This window comes from Bubalus kerabau, chromosome 13 (genome assembly GCF_029407905.1).
Source record: "Bubalus kerabau isolate K-KA32 ecotype Philippines breed swamp buffalo chromosome 13, PCC_UOA_SB_1v2, whole genome shotgun sequence".
In the NCBI taxonomy this organism is placed as follows: Eukaryota; Metazoa; Chordata; class Mammalia; order Artiodactyla; family Bovidae; genus Bubalus; species Bubalus kerabau.
The window spans coordinates 27,114,483-27,128,652 of record NC_073636.1 but is presented as its reverse complement, the minus strand read 5'-3'; the positions used below and the strand labels follow the sequence as shown (position 1 = coordinate 27,128,652).

Below are 14,170 nucleotides of genomic sequence, written 5' to 3'. Positions count from 1 at the left end.
GCGGAGGGGAGGGTGCGCCTGCGAGGTGTGGGGAGGGGGCGAGGAGACAGAGTGCTGCGGGGGGTGGGGAGCTGGGAGGAGGACACTCGAAGGCAGAGGTTTCCACCCCTTCACCGTGTTGATTGCTATTAGCATCATAATGAACTCTTAATGGTATCCATTAGCTGGGACTCAGTTAGAACAAAGTACCTGGCATTGAAGGCTCCCAGACCCACCCCCCTTTCCTCTACCGACGGGCGAGGAGTTTCTCCCGCCAGGCGTTCATTTCTGTTGGCAGGGCAGAGGAGGGTGAGCCCCGCGGCTGCGTTTCCGAGACCCAAGGTTTGGAGCCCTCGCTGGTTGCCATTTGCTGAGCTTGAAGCCAGACCTACAGATTTCACCTGAGGGACCTAAGTTTTCTCCCTCGACTCTGCTACGAAAACTCTTACTCCTAACACGTCCTAGAGGCGGGATGAGCGCGACCTAACGGGATCGCACGGTTTGGGTATTCTTAATGACCAGGCAAATGCCTTAAGTAAACAAACAAGAAATGTCTTAATTATACACCCCAAGTAAATACGGGTTTCTTACATTAGAGGATGTATTTATAAATATAATTATTTGTTAAATTGTAAAAATGTGTAAAATATGTACATACCCAAAGATATACAGTCTGTACATTTTCTGTAAAAAGTTTAGAGGCCACCCCTGTAAGAACAAATATAAGTATTCTATTTTGTCAATAAAATGACTTTTGATAAATGACTTAACCGTCGCCCTCTCCCCCTGCCTCTCCTAGACTGTTACCTTGAACGTGCTTGTGGAGGGCCCCTCCGAAACAGGGACGTTTTCTGGTTTCTCATTATGTACACTGACCTTAGGCATGAAGAAAAATGACCTGTTAAACTCGAGTTCCTAAGTTGTTAGCAGAGTAAATATCACTGTTAAACTGAAATCAAAATTGAGGTTTTTGCACCTTTCCGAAAAGATGGTGTTTTTAATGTTAGCTGTTTTCTGATCCATGGATACCACTCACCTTAGTCGATGTAAATGGAACTTTTGCAAGGCACAATTCCACTCTGGCCTTGTTATTTATCTTGTATAATATCACTAAAGGCTTCAAACCCCACACTCATTTCTCGCGTTGTCCGTGATTTTGAAAGCACCTGCTCCTCCAGGACCTAACACACTGCTGAAGGGTAGAGGTTAATGTTTTCAGCCATCGATCACACTGTACAGTGTAAGTCACTCGACAATCCGGTGGTGGAACAGGCGCTCTTTAATGGATTAAACTAACGGGTTAACATCTTAATAACCTTCCAGGCTTGTGTATATCAAATGTGCTTCTTTTCCTAGAGAAAAAAGCTATTGTTCCTCTGTCAAGACTAAGCTAATTTATTTGAGCAGAAGGCTGTTGAATTAGCAGAAGAATGCTTTGGCAATTGTTGAACTTTTTACCTGTCTGCCCAGTGGCTCAGCACATCATTCCTTTAAGAGGAGCCAAATGAATAGGGTTAATCTGTAGGGAACTTGGTCCTTTGAGTTGGAAAAACTTTGATCTTTTCTCCTCTCCAAATGTGCTGTATAGTCTGAAGTTTCTTTCCCTGCGGCCGGCTCCTCTTCGTGCAGACCAATTGGCCACCGCGGAGCCTTAAAGTTCTTCCATGAAAGGGATGTGGGACTTTTACTTTAAAAAGGAGAGAGAGCCAGGGAGAGGAAGACTTGTAACAGTTAGTGAAGACCAGAGGCACAAGTGCCCGCAGCCTTTTAAACAGCTTTTCCCGGCATTGTTAGCCAGCCTGCAGGCAGCTAGGCATGAGTTGAAGCTTTATAGAAAAGGGTTCTGAATGCCCTACAGGTGGTCTGTGCACATAATCCCCCAATTTCAAGCGTTTTCCTTTGCTGGACAATTGCATTACAAAACTCCCTTCTTTTTCGCTCCTAATTGAACCAATGAACTATTATAAACTACAAGTTTTTCTTAAAAAAAAAAAAAAAAAAAAAAACCTTCAGTGCCTAAATTCTATTGACTGAATTCTGGCAAGTTTTCTGAACCAAACCTTTTCAAACACCGGAAGTGAATGCTTCTTCAACTGACATTTCTCTTTTTCAGATATTTTTATTCCCCATGCTTGTTATTTTCTGACAGATTAGCAATAATTTAAAAGTAATTGGTAAGGTTGTGTGTTCCTGCTGAAAAGATAGCCCCAGGACCCTTATTAACCTGTCAATCAAGATAAGAAATGGGCAGCTACCCTGCTAATGATGGGGGGCATCAAATGTTGTGGGGTGGGTGGGGACTTCTGCAGCCTGCAAAGAAGTTTGTTCTCTTTCCCTAATAGGAATATTTAGTGGTTCGAAATTTTTTCTTCTAATGAATAGGATGGAAACTACTTTGACTGATCCTTCTTATGTAAGAAGCTTTTAAGAATTTCTTGGTAGAAACATTTTGCAAATCCTTTCCAGTCCCTCTTGGTGTTAATTGGATTTTTAAAATTAGATATACAGTCAGAACACCTACTTTAGCTATCATGCTGATTTTATTTTTTTAAAGTCAGAACCACTGTAAAATCTCTTCCTCCTGCAGTTTATATTAAAGAGTTCCTATTTTGTAACTTGGATGTCACTGAGTGGCATGCATGTAATCCACGAGGGTGACTCTCATGTACTCTTTATACAGAAACCAGCCATCAACTTAACACTGTCAGTTTTAAAGTTTTGAAGGCAGTTCCCATAGTCTTTCCCACATGGGAAAGAGCAAGTTAAAAGACTGGTTACAGGGACTTCCCTGGTTGTCTAGTGGTTAAGATTCACCTTTCAATGCAGGAGGTAAGAGCTCAATCCCTGGTGAGGAGCTAAGATCCCACATGCCTTGTGGCCAAAAAAAAAACAAAACAGAAAATAGAAACAATATTGTTTCCATTGTTTCTAAAATAGAAACAACAAATAATTTAAATGGTCCAGGTTAAAAAAAAAAACTTTCAAAATATTCTAGTTAACATATTGGTTTCTGAGTTTAGCAGGATTCTCATTGACATATTTTCATGTATGTGACAGTGTGAAATGTTCAGCTTGGAAGTTTTTTTCTTTATTCTTCAATATAGCCTTGTAAGAAGCTATATTTGATAACTTTTACAAAATGGCTATAAATGTGCTTAATATAAACAAGCTTAATGAAAAGAAAACCCCGCTGGCATTCTGAGGCCAGCTGCCAGGAGAGACTGATTTAGAGACTGAGCTGCTTCTTTGCCTTTAAACCTAAAACTTGAGTCACAAAGTTGCAAATACCCAACTGGTATCTATTAATGGGATAAAAAAGAAACAAAAAAATAGGTTTGAGGGATGGGAAAAGGAAGGAAGAGCATTTGACCATTTGCATTAGATGAATAGATGCGTCCCTCACCAGAGCATGGAGCAAGTGTGAGTGTCTGAAAACCATGTCAAATATAGTGGGACAAGGATGGGATATGGTTGCTGTATGGCTAGAAGATCGATGTAAATAAAGTCTAATATGGTTAAAAGCATTAGAAAAGCCAAAGCTCCTTAAAATTACTTGGGGAGAAGTTATGGAAAACACTTTTTTGCTTTATCATAAATGCAACTTGAAATTACCATAAGACAGAGGGGGAAGTGTATTAGAAGCTTAAGGAGAAACTCTGTCACCATGACAGTGATGCTTCTGTTGATGTCACCTGCATGGACAACCTTTAAGGTTTCAGTAAACCTTCCAGGTTTGAAGGAAGGAAACCAGATTGTTTTGCCAAGAGAAACGTCACACATGGAGCCTTAAGCAGTTGTGAGCACAGGATGGGATTCAAAGCACAGGTACAGATGTCCCTGGAGATGCTGTGCACAGCTTCCCTGGTGGTCAGTTTCTCACATTTGATACAATACTGCCACCTGGCGGCACTGCAAAGTTCCAGAGCCAGAGGATGGGCAGGTTGCCTCACTTCAATTCTTTGAAACACTGAGCACCCCACGCAGTGCCGAGCTGACCCCTGCACAGAGGCCCTGCAGCTCTCTGTATTTATAATTTTAACTCTTTCTCTCAAGAAAAAGATCCCCAAGCTTCATCTGTTTTAAGGCCTCACAAGACCTCACTTGAATGAAACCCTTAGTACAACAGTTATGCTAAAAATCTAAATAAGCTGGGTTGAAATCCAACAATACGTCTCTTTAAAATTGTCTTTTGGGACCTCTCTGATGGTCCAGTGGTTAAGATGCTGCACTTCCATTGTAGGGGGCACAAGTTTGATCCCTGGTTGGGGAACTTAGATTCCCACATGCTATGTGGCCAGAAGATGGGGGAAGTGGTTTGTTTTATTTAAATTTTTTTTAAGCTAAAAATAAAAGGTATCTTCTGCATTGCTTTTATTGCAAGAATGAGCTGCTCACCAAAGAGTCACCACACCAAAACTTAATGGGAGAAAGAATAAACTGTAAGGACCATCTTGAAGGGGTATTTCATTTCAGTGTCTGCCTTACAATTGCCTACCGTGAAGTCGATCTGTTGAGTCTGGTGGATGCTCTCCAATGCCTCACATGAATGTTCTGGCTTGGGAGGGATACAGGCTGTCCCTCCTTGCCCAGCCAGGTGTTCATGGAAACACACCAAGTAATAGCAACCGTGCCAGGATGCAGGTCAGCCAAAGGGAAGAGGGGGAAGTGTCAGTTCTAGAATAGTTGAGCACAGCAATGTGGGAAGACCAGGCCTGAGAGGGGTGCATACAGGAAAGGGCAGATTCACAAAGCCCTCATCTGAGGCTTCTTGCTTCTAAGGATCAGAATGCCTGGTGGAGCCAGGAGGGAGGAGGTGGCACTTGTCAAGGGGATGAGGACCAAAGAAAATCTGGGAGGTCACCTACATGATCCTGGAGTTTGAAAGGGATTATCAAGAACCTTGGGCTTGCCCAGTGACTCAGGGATAAAGAACCCACCTGCTGGTGCAGGACACGTGAGTTCAATCCCTGAGTCAGGAAGATCCCCAGAGAAGGAAATGGCAACCCACTCCAGTATTGTTGCCTGGGAAATCCTGTGGACAGAGGAGCCTGGCAGGCTACAGACCACGGGGTCGCAAAAGAGTTGGGCTTGACTTAGCAATTAAACAACGTAGAGAACGTTGGTGCTCTGTGAACAAGAAGCAGCAGTGTGACGTAGGAATGTGATGGAATGTGGAATCAGAAGCTGTACTGTATCCAGATCCACAGCCCTTTAGCACATACGTGAAACTGCCCCATTTTGTAGGCCAGGAAACTGATGCCCAAAGTAGATTGGACTTGCCTAAAGCTGTACAGCCAGGAGCAGAGCTGGGCTTAAAGCCACAGAGCCTATGGTCACTCCTACTTCCCTAGGCCTTTTCTGGCTTCCCTGGTATCAGTGTTAAGTCTCTAAGACCACCAACTACCATGTGCATCCGCTCCTGACATCAGCTTTCCCAGCTTCTTTCACTCAGCCCCAGAAGCCTACCAGAGTTCAAGTCTCCCATGGTTTGGCACTGACCCACAGAGGAACAGACAAACACACAGCTTGAGAGCCTGCCAGGAGAGCTTTAGGAAGCCTTGTCTCTCGAGCCTCTGGCCAGCTTGGGTCAGTCACCTGCTCTGTGTGGCCCAGACCCACAGTCACACAATAACTGTCCAAGTTCACATTTTTCCAGTTGCTACAAAGGCCCAAGGACACAGTTTGTATTCTACTTAGTGAGGAGCTGCAGTGACCAGGACTTCCAAGGTGATGCTAGTGGTAAAGAACCCATCTGCCAGTGCAGGAGACATGAGAGACGAGGGTTCAATCCTTGGGCCAGGAAGAGCCCCTGGAGGAGGGCATGGCAATCCATGCCAGTATTCTTGCCTGGGAAATTCCATGGACAGAGAAGCCTGGCAGACTACAGTCCATAGAGTTGCACAGAGTCAGACGCAATTGAAGCAACTTAGCATGAACACCGGAGAAGGCAATGGCACCCCACTCCAGTACTCTTGCCTGGAATATCCCATGGATGGAGGAGCCTGGTAGGCTGCAGTCCATGGGGTCTCGAAGAGTTGGACACGACTGAGCGACTTCCCTTTCACTTTTCACTTTCATGCATTGGAGAAGGAAATGGCAACCCACTCCAGTGTTCTTGCCTGGAGAATCCCAGGGACGGGGGAGCCTGGTGGCTGCCATCTATGGGGTCGCACAGAGTCAGACACGACTGAAGTGACTTAGCTGTAGCAGCACAAACACATGTAGTGACCAGGAGGAAAGATAAGGGGTCAGTGGTTGATGGGGTCTCACTGGGGGATATGGTCCTGAAGTGGGGGAGAGGGCAGCTGCCCTGGTCAGAAGAGGGCTGGGGCCTCTAGGAGGAAGGCGAATAGCAGAGCCACTGGGCAGTGAAGAGCCAGGCCAGAGTAGGAAACAGAGACTCTGGCTGAGCCCCATGGAGATCTCTGGAAGGAGCAGACCAATTGAGACAGGAGATGAACTCAGCTGATTTAAACTTCAGGCTCCAGGAGATGCCCCAGGAGGGTGGTGGTGCCTGAATGGGGTAGTCAAAGAAGGATGAAATGATGGAGGACCTGCCAGGCAAGAGCAAAATCGGGGTAAATTTTAACTAAATGACCACGCTTGAATGACTTTCGAAGACTTGGGAAGAATCATTGTTCACCAGTGACAAAGGTACCCATTTATTGTGCCTTATTTAACGCTCAGGTGAACTGTACACTAATTTAGAAGAACAATTTCCAACATTCATCCTCTAACCAATCTGTTTCTAATTAACTAAACCTAGTAGTCGCTCTAATCCCTGCCTACACACTAGAAGCTCTGGGGGTGCTTCTTATGAACACCCTGTGCCCCAGAAGCACTCCAGACCAATTGAACCAGAACTTCTGGATGTGCAACCTGGGAATTCAAGGTTTTCTCAAACTGCCCCAGGTGAATGATTCTAGTGTTGTTGTTATTTAGTCGTTCAGTCATGTCTGACTCTTTGCAATCCCATGGACTCTAGCCCACCAGGCTCCTCTGTCTATGGGGTTTCCCAGGCCAGACTAGTGGAGTGGGTTGCCATGGCCTCCTCCAGGAAATCTTCCTGACCCAGGGATCAAACCCGCGTATCCTGCATTGGTGAGCAGATTTTTTTTTTTACCAGAGCCACCAGGGAAGCCCATGGGTAGGCAGAGTTGAAAGCCGGTGAATGCTATCAAAGGTGACATTAGGAAAGATCTAAACTGAAACAACAAAATATCAGTACAAATAGAAATTAGCAAATTGCTGTTGTCATCCAATTTGAATGAAGTGGTGATTTTTTTTGTCACCTTGAGTAAATATTTGGGAGAGGACAAGGGTGCCCTCAAGTGGTCCAAAGGGAGAACTTCATGCTTTGTTGTTTGGAGGGAAAGCTCTCACTACATAGGGCTGTTTTGGATAACCCTGGCTTTTCTTTCACTTGTAAAGAAATGACAGAAAACTGGGTGCCCATGGAATGATTCTTTTAAACTAGAAATTATACCCAAGCTATGAACATAGTAGGACCCAATCATGTCAATATACTATTAGGAGAAGGTATTAAAATTATCGGCTTCCAAGGTGGTACAGTGGTAAAGAATCCACCTGCCAATGCAGGAGACACTGGAGATGTGGGTTTGATCCCTGGATTAGGAAGATCCCTTGGAGGAAGAAATAGCAACCCACTACAGTATTCTTGCCTGGGAAATCCCATGGACAGAGGAGCCTAGTGGGGTACAGTCCATGGGTCACAAAAAGTCAAACACGACTGAGGACACACACACACACACACAAATTATAAATATTGTTTTTCTTCAGTAAATTGTTTTTCTTCAGTTTATTTAGTGAAACGAACTCAGCTAGAAATGAAGCTTCATCCTGTGGTGACCTGATCTGGGTATGACTTTCCATGACCACGTGATCTATCTATCACCTTGCAGTCCAGAGGCAGGTAGACTGGGATCCTGGACGTATGTCAATGTGTGTATCTTTAAAAGGAATCTGGAACTTCCTCAGTGGTCCAGTGGGACTTCCTCAGGGGCCTAGTGGTTAAGACTCCAAGTTTCCACTGCAAGGGGTATAGGTGAAGTCCCTGGTCAGGGAACTAAGATCCTGTATGCCATGGGGCATGGCCAAAAATAAAAAATAAAATAGGGAACTTAAAAAATTTTAAAAAGGAACCTTGTACTGTCTTACCTGATTCTGCAACTATGCTCAAGCTTTAGAATTTTAGGATAATGCTTATTCAGTACAGAAATCTACTGTGTCCTCTGGTACCCTGAAAGAAGGAAGGGTCCTTGACCAAAGACCCCAAAAGTGAAACCATCTCACAAGTAAACTCTGAAGGTTTCCTGAGTCTACATAACAAGTATGATTTTAGATCTTAACTGTTACTTACACCTTATCCAGTTTCTATAAGAAAAAGCCTAAGCAGAGGCTCATAGATCAAACCTATGGATGGGATACAAATTTTGCATAATACCATTCAAGAGGATTCTTGACTATACTGATGGGAACCTAAAGAAGTTAATAATTCAATTTAATCTTTCTGGAAACTATCTCATAATGAACATTGTTTATGCCTGGTTTGCTTAAAGAAACTACAGGAGGCAGCTGAAAGCTGGTGATGTGAAGACAGGTTAAGAACATGGACCCAGACCCACTGCCTGGCTCTACTTGTGTGAGGTTTTGACAAGTTACTCAGCCTCTGTCTGCCTCAGCTTCCCCTCTTTATAAAATGGGAAGAAGAATAGTGCTTACTTCATAGGGTCATAGGTCAATCCTTTTTCTGGTTTTTTTTTTTTTTTTTTTTCTTCTTCTCTTTTTTTAAAATGAGGTATAGTTGATGTACTGGCTTAGCCAAAAAGTTCATTCAGGTTTTTCGGTAAGACATTACGGAAAAATCTGAACGAACATTTTGGCCAACCCAATACTATCACTCTGCCCTTCTCACACAATTCTTCTGAGAAACAAACAACAGGATCAAGAGAAAAATAGTATTATATTTTAAAATCTCTGTTTATAGAACAAAAGAAAAATCAAGATATAAACTCTCCAATGAGATGCTTGTGACTTCCACTGTACTCATAAGGGTTAAGCGTCAGTACTTTAACCCACTCAGAAGACAGAATTTCTATAATTTTTTTAAAAAAAATTGTATGCTGTTCTAAAAATCCATTCATTCAGCACATGTCTGCTGAGCACCTACTGTGCAGAGAACTGGAGCTTACATTTGAGCATCTCTGTGAACCGCCATGCCATGGGAAAGGATTCAAAGCACCGGGTTCAGCTGCAGACGTTTTCTTCACGTGAAACTCACTGGAGAAAATGAACTCCTGATGGAGCTCAACAGCAAGAAGAAAAAATAAGCAAGAGAAAGTGGAGAAGAAAGTTTACAAGAAGAAATGATCGGATGAAGGAAAAAGTGTCTAATCAGAGGTGCAACAAAATGTGGCAAGTTCCATCAGCAATGTTACCTCCATACCCAGTCTCCTCCACACTGGAGACTTGTAGTTCCATACCCTGGAAAACCTTACCCTTCCTAACTTTTATACTGGAAAGTTGGATTTCACATGAAGGAAATGACTAAGTCTAAAATACTCTAGGTTTAAAATGACTCACATACTCTTCAGATTAACAGAACCCAACACTGTATTATGATTTGTATATTTGCACTCCAAAATCCTCAGAGGATTTAGCAGTCTGAGACCAAAGATTGGATTTTTCCAAATCACACAGAAGCTTTTAAATCCAAGTTTAGTCTAATTAAAGGATGAATGTGGTGAATTCCATGACTTTTCAGCACAATCGTGTTGTGCCAGCTCAAGAAGGATTAATGCAAGACTAACACAGAGGTTTCCAAGTTCAATAAAGCGAGGGTGGGTCTGTGGAAAGTTGGTAACTCTTTTCCAGGACCCTAAAGTTACTGATTTAGTTTTACTGTAAGCTGTTCATTAACTTGGGCGAGAAGTGTCAAGTTAACAACAAAAGGTGTTAATTCCATTTGGATTATCAGCAGTGTGACTTTCCAGCACAGTCAAGATTCTGCTGATACAACTGGGTGACATTCTACCTCTGGTTCTGTTTTGCCTCCCAATCTCCAGTAACATTCCACATTGGACCAGCACCCATCCGGAGGCACCCTGCTGGACTGGGGGGGCAAACACCCATTAGAGAAGTAGACGAAGTGTGTCTTTGGGGGCCCTCCACCCTCGTTCTGTCCCCCTGTCTGGTGATGCCCATATATCCTTCTCTGGTTCCAAATTCTATTCTGCATCCTTTGATTTACATTGAACTTCCTTTTTAGTTTTCTCCAACCAAATCCAATAAGACTCGAAGAATACAGAACAGGGTCCATGCCCCATCCAAATCAGAATTTCTGGGAGGCATTAAAAATAAATAATATAGAAAATATGCTTTCTGATCCAACTAAATAACAGCTTCTTAGGAAACATTAGTATTAGAAATACATGCAGCGGGGACTTACCTGGTGGACCCAAGGTTAAGAATCTGTCTTGCAATGCAAGGGACATGGGTTCGATTCTTGGTCCCAATAGATTCCACATGCTTTGGAGCAGTGAAGCTCTTGTGCCGAAACTGCTGGGTCCACACACCACAACTAGAGATCCCGAATGGCACAGGAAGATCCAGCCATATAAATAAATACTAAAAAAAAAATTGAAATACATGAAGCCTTATTAGCAAGGTCCAGTGGGGAGATATACCAGGGCAGAGCCTTCCAACCCCCTGCCCCAAAGGAGACCACATACACTCCCTTACCTCAGGCTGACATCAGGGGTGTGTGGCTCCCTGTTGGCCCTGTTTAGACATGTGGAGTTACCAACAGATGAGCTAGACCTTAAGACCTCTTTGATTCCTCCCCCACACAAACACAAGGCACCATTCCTCCACTTTCCCAGATGTTCAAGGCCACCAGGCTTCATCCACATCCTATTCCTATGTGCCATTACCAAGCCTCACAATGATGGGGTCTTAAACTCTGCCTCTGGGCCTCCATCGTGCTGCTTGCCCTGAGCTCCTCAAGCCCAGGTCTTCCCTTCCCAGGCTCCCTCCTCTGTTCCTTGGTGCCTCAGACACAAAGTTGGTCTTTGTGACTCCAGTCTTTCCTCCTTTTCTCCCTCTTCTCACTTGGGTGCTGCTGCTGCTAAGTCACTTCAGTTGTGTCTGACTCTGTGTGACCCCATAGATGGCAGCCCACCAGGCTCCCCCGTCCCTGGGATTCTCCAGGCAAGAACACTGGAGTGGGTTGCCATTTCCTTCTCCAATGCATGAAAGTGAAATGTGAAAGTGAAGTCGCTCAGTCGTGTCCGACTCTTAGCGACCCTGTGGACTGTAGCCTACCAGGCTCCTCCGGCCACGGGATTTTCCAGGCAAGAGTACTGGAGTGGGGTGCCATTGCTTTCTCCATCTCACTTGGGTACCAATCACTTTTTCCCTACACTCCCAAGAAGTCTGCCCCTCTCCCAATCTTATCTTCCTCCTCCACCCCTCCTCCTCTTCTTACCACAATCATGGATCTGTCATGATCACCAAAGTGTAATTGTGGATACCATGTGATACAGAGAGTGGTTTCTCCCAAGGCATTGGGACTTTCAACTGTATCTATGCTTGAATTCTTAGTTCAAGAGCTGACTCTCGATGGGTAATTTCAAACATCAGTCATGGATAGGTCCTACCCAACTAGAAAAAAATTTCAGGAGTTATAGAACTATTCTACATCTCTGGGTTTTTTTAAAGTAGAAGTATACTTGATTTAGAATGTACAGCAAGACTCAGATATATAGATATAGATATATATACACACTCTTTTTCAGATTCTTTTTGATTGTAGGTTATCACAAGATATTGAATATAGTTCCCTGAGCTATACAGTGTGCATGTGTGTGTTAAGTTGCTTCAGTTATGTCCGACTCTTTAGGACTTTATGGACTGCAGCCCACCAGGCTCCTCTGTCCATGGGATTCTCCAGGCAAAATTACTGGAGAGGGTTGCCATGCCCTCCTCCAGGGAATCTTCCCAGCCCAGGGATCAAACTGTCATCTTTTACATCTCCTCCATTGGCAGGTGGGTTCTTTACCACTAGCACCACCTGGGAAGCTATACAGTAGGTCCTTGTTATTTATTTTATATATAGTAGTATGCACACCTCTGTTTTAAAGATTTGTTGGATTCACTTTATAAGAAGTGAATTGTAAATTTTTTTTTTTATCACTACTAAATGTTAAGCTGTGTAAGAAGACATGATTGAAGTTCCTTATACCCAGGGCAGATCAGTTGGACATCTGATAAAAGGGTCAATTGCAAATAGCCTGCTACATACCAAGTGGGAGAGGCACACAGAATGAGTTTGTCAAGCAGCTGAGAAATCCTCTTCTGATTGAAAAATCAGCAGTTGGCAAAGGTGGTACCTCCATGACCGTAAGCGTTCTCTCTGTTCCTGACCCAGAAAAGGAGTGATTAAGAAGCCTTGAGCTGGCCAAGAGTTGATTACGGTGTGAGGAAGGCTATTCTCCCTAATGAGCCAAAATCTCACAAGAGGTGGTGGTGTGTGGAGAAAGAACACAGATTTTTGGAGTCAGATCTAAATTCCTAATCCAATTTCTTTCACTGTGTGACCCTGAGAAAGTTACCAGTGAGCCTCAGTTTTCTTAATCTATCAATGGTACCCTCAGGGCTACTGAGAGGATCAAGTGACCTGACCTGTATCTTGACAGGCAGTAGACAATCAATGCTCTGCTCCTGCAGCCATAGGGACACTGGCTGATCTCTTATATGCCTCCTTGGTCAGCTTCCTCCTGCCTTCCCTACAGCAGCTGTTTCAGACTGTCTCCAAACACATTTGCCCAAAGAAGCTCCCTGCCCTCCTGTGAGCATCATGTCAGCTCCTCTCTTGCCCCCTTGCCTCCTGTCTCCAAGGAGACGTCTCCCCTCTGCTCCCAATGATCCACTCACATGTGTTCTTTGTCTGATCCTCCATCAGGCTAAATAACTGTTCTGTTACCGATCCCCCCTTTATCTCATGTCTTCAAACCTCCCGCTCTGTACTGCTGTCATCCTATAGCTTAAAGTTTCTCCTAAAACTTCACTTTAAAAATTGTTTATTGAACACCAAGGAGGTGTGGAGTTGCCTGAAGCAAACGGTAGAGTGTGGGCACAAATATCCAAGGATTTGATAGCAGTTCTGTGTTGTTTACTCCCAAATCTACCTCCTGCCAAACCCCTCTCTGAGTTCCTATCCAGTAAATCAAACTTCTGGCTGGGGATCTCCTCCTAAACACTTCGACTCAGCCTCAGCAGTTCCAAAGCAGAAACCATCAGCATCCATATTCCACTAAGGTTTCCTCTTTGGTGAAAGTTACAAAGAGATGGGAATACCAGACCATCTTACCTGCCTCCTGAGAAGCCTGTTTTCAGGTCAAGAAGCAACAGTTAGAACTGGACATGGAATAACAGGCTGGTTCCAAATTGGGAAAGGAGTACATCAAGGCTGTATATTGTCACCCTGCTTATTTAACTTATATGCAGAGTATATCATGTGAAATGCCCGGGTGGATGAAGCACAAGCTGGCATCAAGACTGCAGGAAGAAATGTCAATAACCTCAAAAATGCAGATGACACCACCCTTATGGTAGAAAGTGAAGAGGAAGTAAAGAGCCTCCTGATGAAAGTGAAACAGGAGAGTGAAAAAACTGGCTTAAAACTCAACATTCAAAAAAAAAAGATCATGGCATCCAGTCCCGTCACTTCATGACAAATAGATGCGGAAACAAAACATTACAGACTATTTTCTTGGGCTCAAAATCACTGCAGATGGTGACTGCAGCCTTGAAATTAAAAGACACTTGCTCCTCGGAAGAGAAGCTATGACCAGCCTAGACAGCGTATTGGAAAGCAGAGACATTACTTTGCCAACAAAGGTCCATCTAGTCAAAGCTATGATTTTTCCAGTGGTCATGTATGGATGTGAGTTGGACCATAATAAAAGATGAGCACTGAAGAATTGATGCTTTTGAACTATGTGTTGGAAAAGATTCTTGATAGTCCCTTGGACTACAAGGAGATCAAACCAATCAATCCTAAAGGAAATCAGTCCTGAATATTCATTGGAAGGACTGATGCTGAAGCTGAAGCTCCAATACATTGGCCACCTAATGTGAAGAACTGACTCATTAGAAAATACCCTGATGC

At 43.8% G+C, this 14,170-nt stretch overlaps 1 long non-coding RNA gene across 2 annotated transcripts; it reads right to left on the bottom strand.

The window, feature by feature from the left end:
• Nucleotides 1-7,886: 7,886 nt before the first annotated feature.
• Nucleotides 7,887-10,900, bottom strand: LOC129626227 (uncharacterized). Of its 2 annotated transcripts, none has more exons than XR_008701843.1 (4): nucleotides 10,741-10,900; nucleotides 10,448-10,626; nucleotides 9,192-9,305; nucleotides 7,887-8,073 (listed from the first exon to the last, which is right to left on the bottom strand). It is a non-coding gene; the product is annotated as an uncharacterized LOC129626227 (long non-coding RNA). The 2 variants fall into 2 exon arrangements; XR_008701842.1 differs by having other exon boundaries at nucleotides 9,192-9,296.
• Between the last annotated feature and the right edge of the window lie 3,270 nt (nucleotides 10,901-14,170).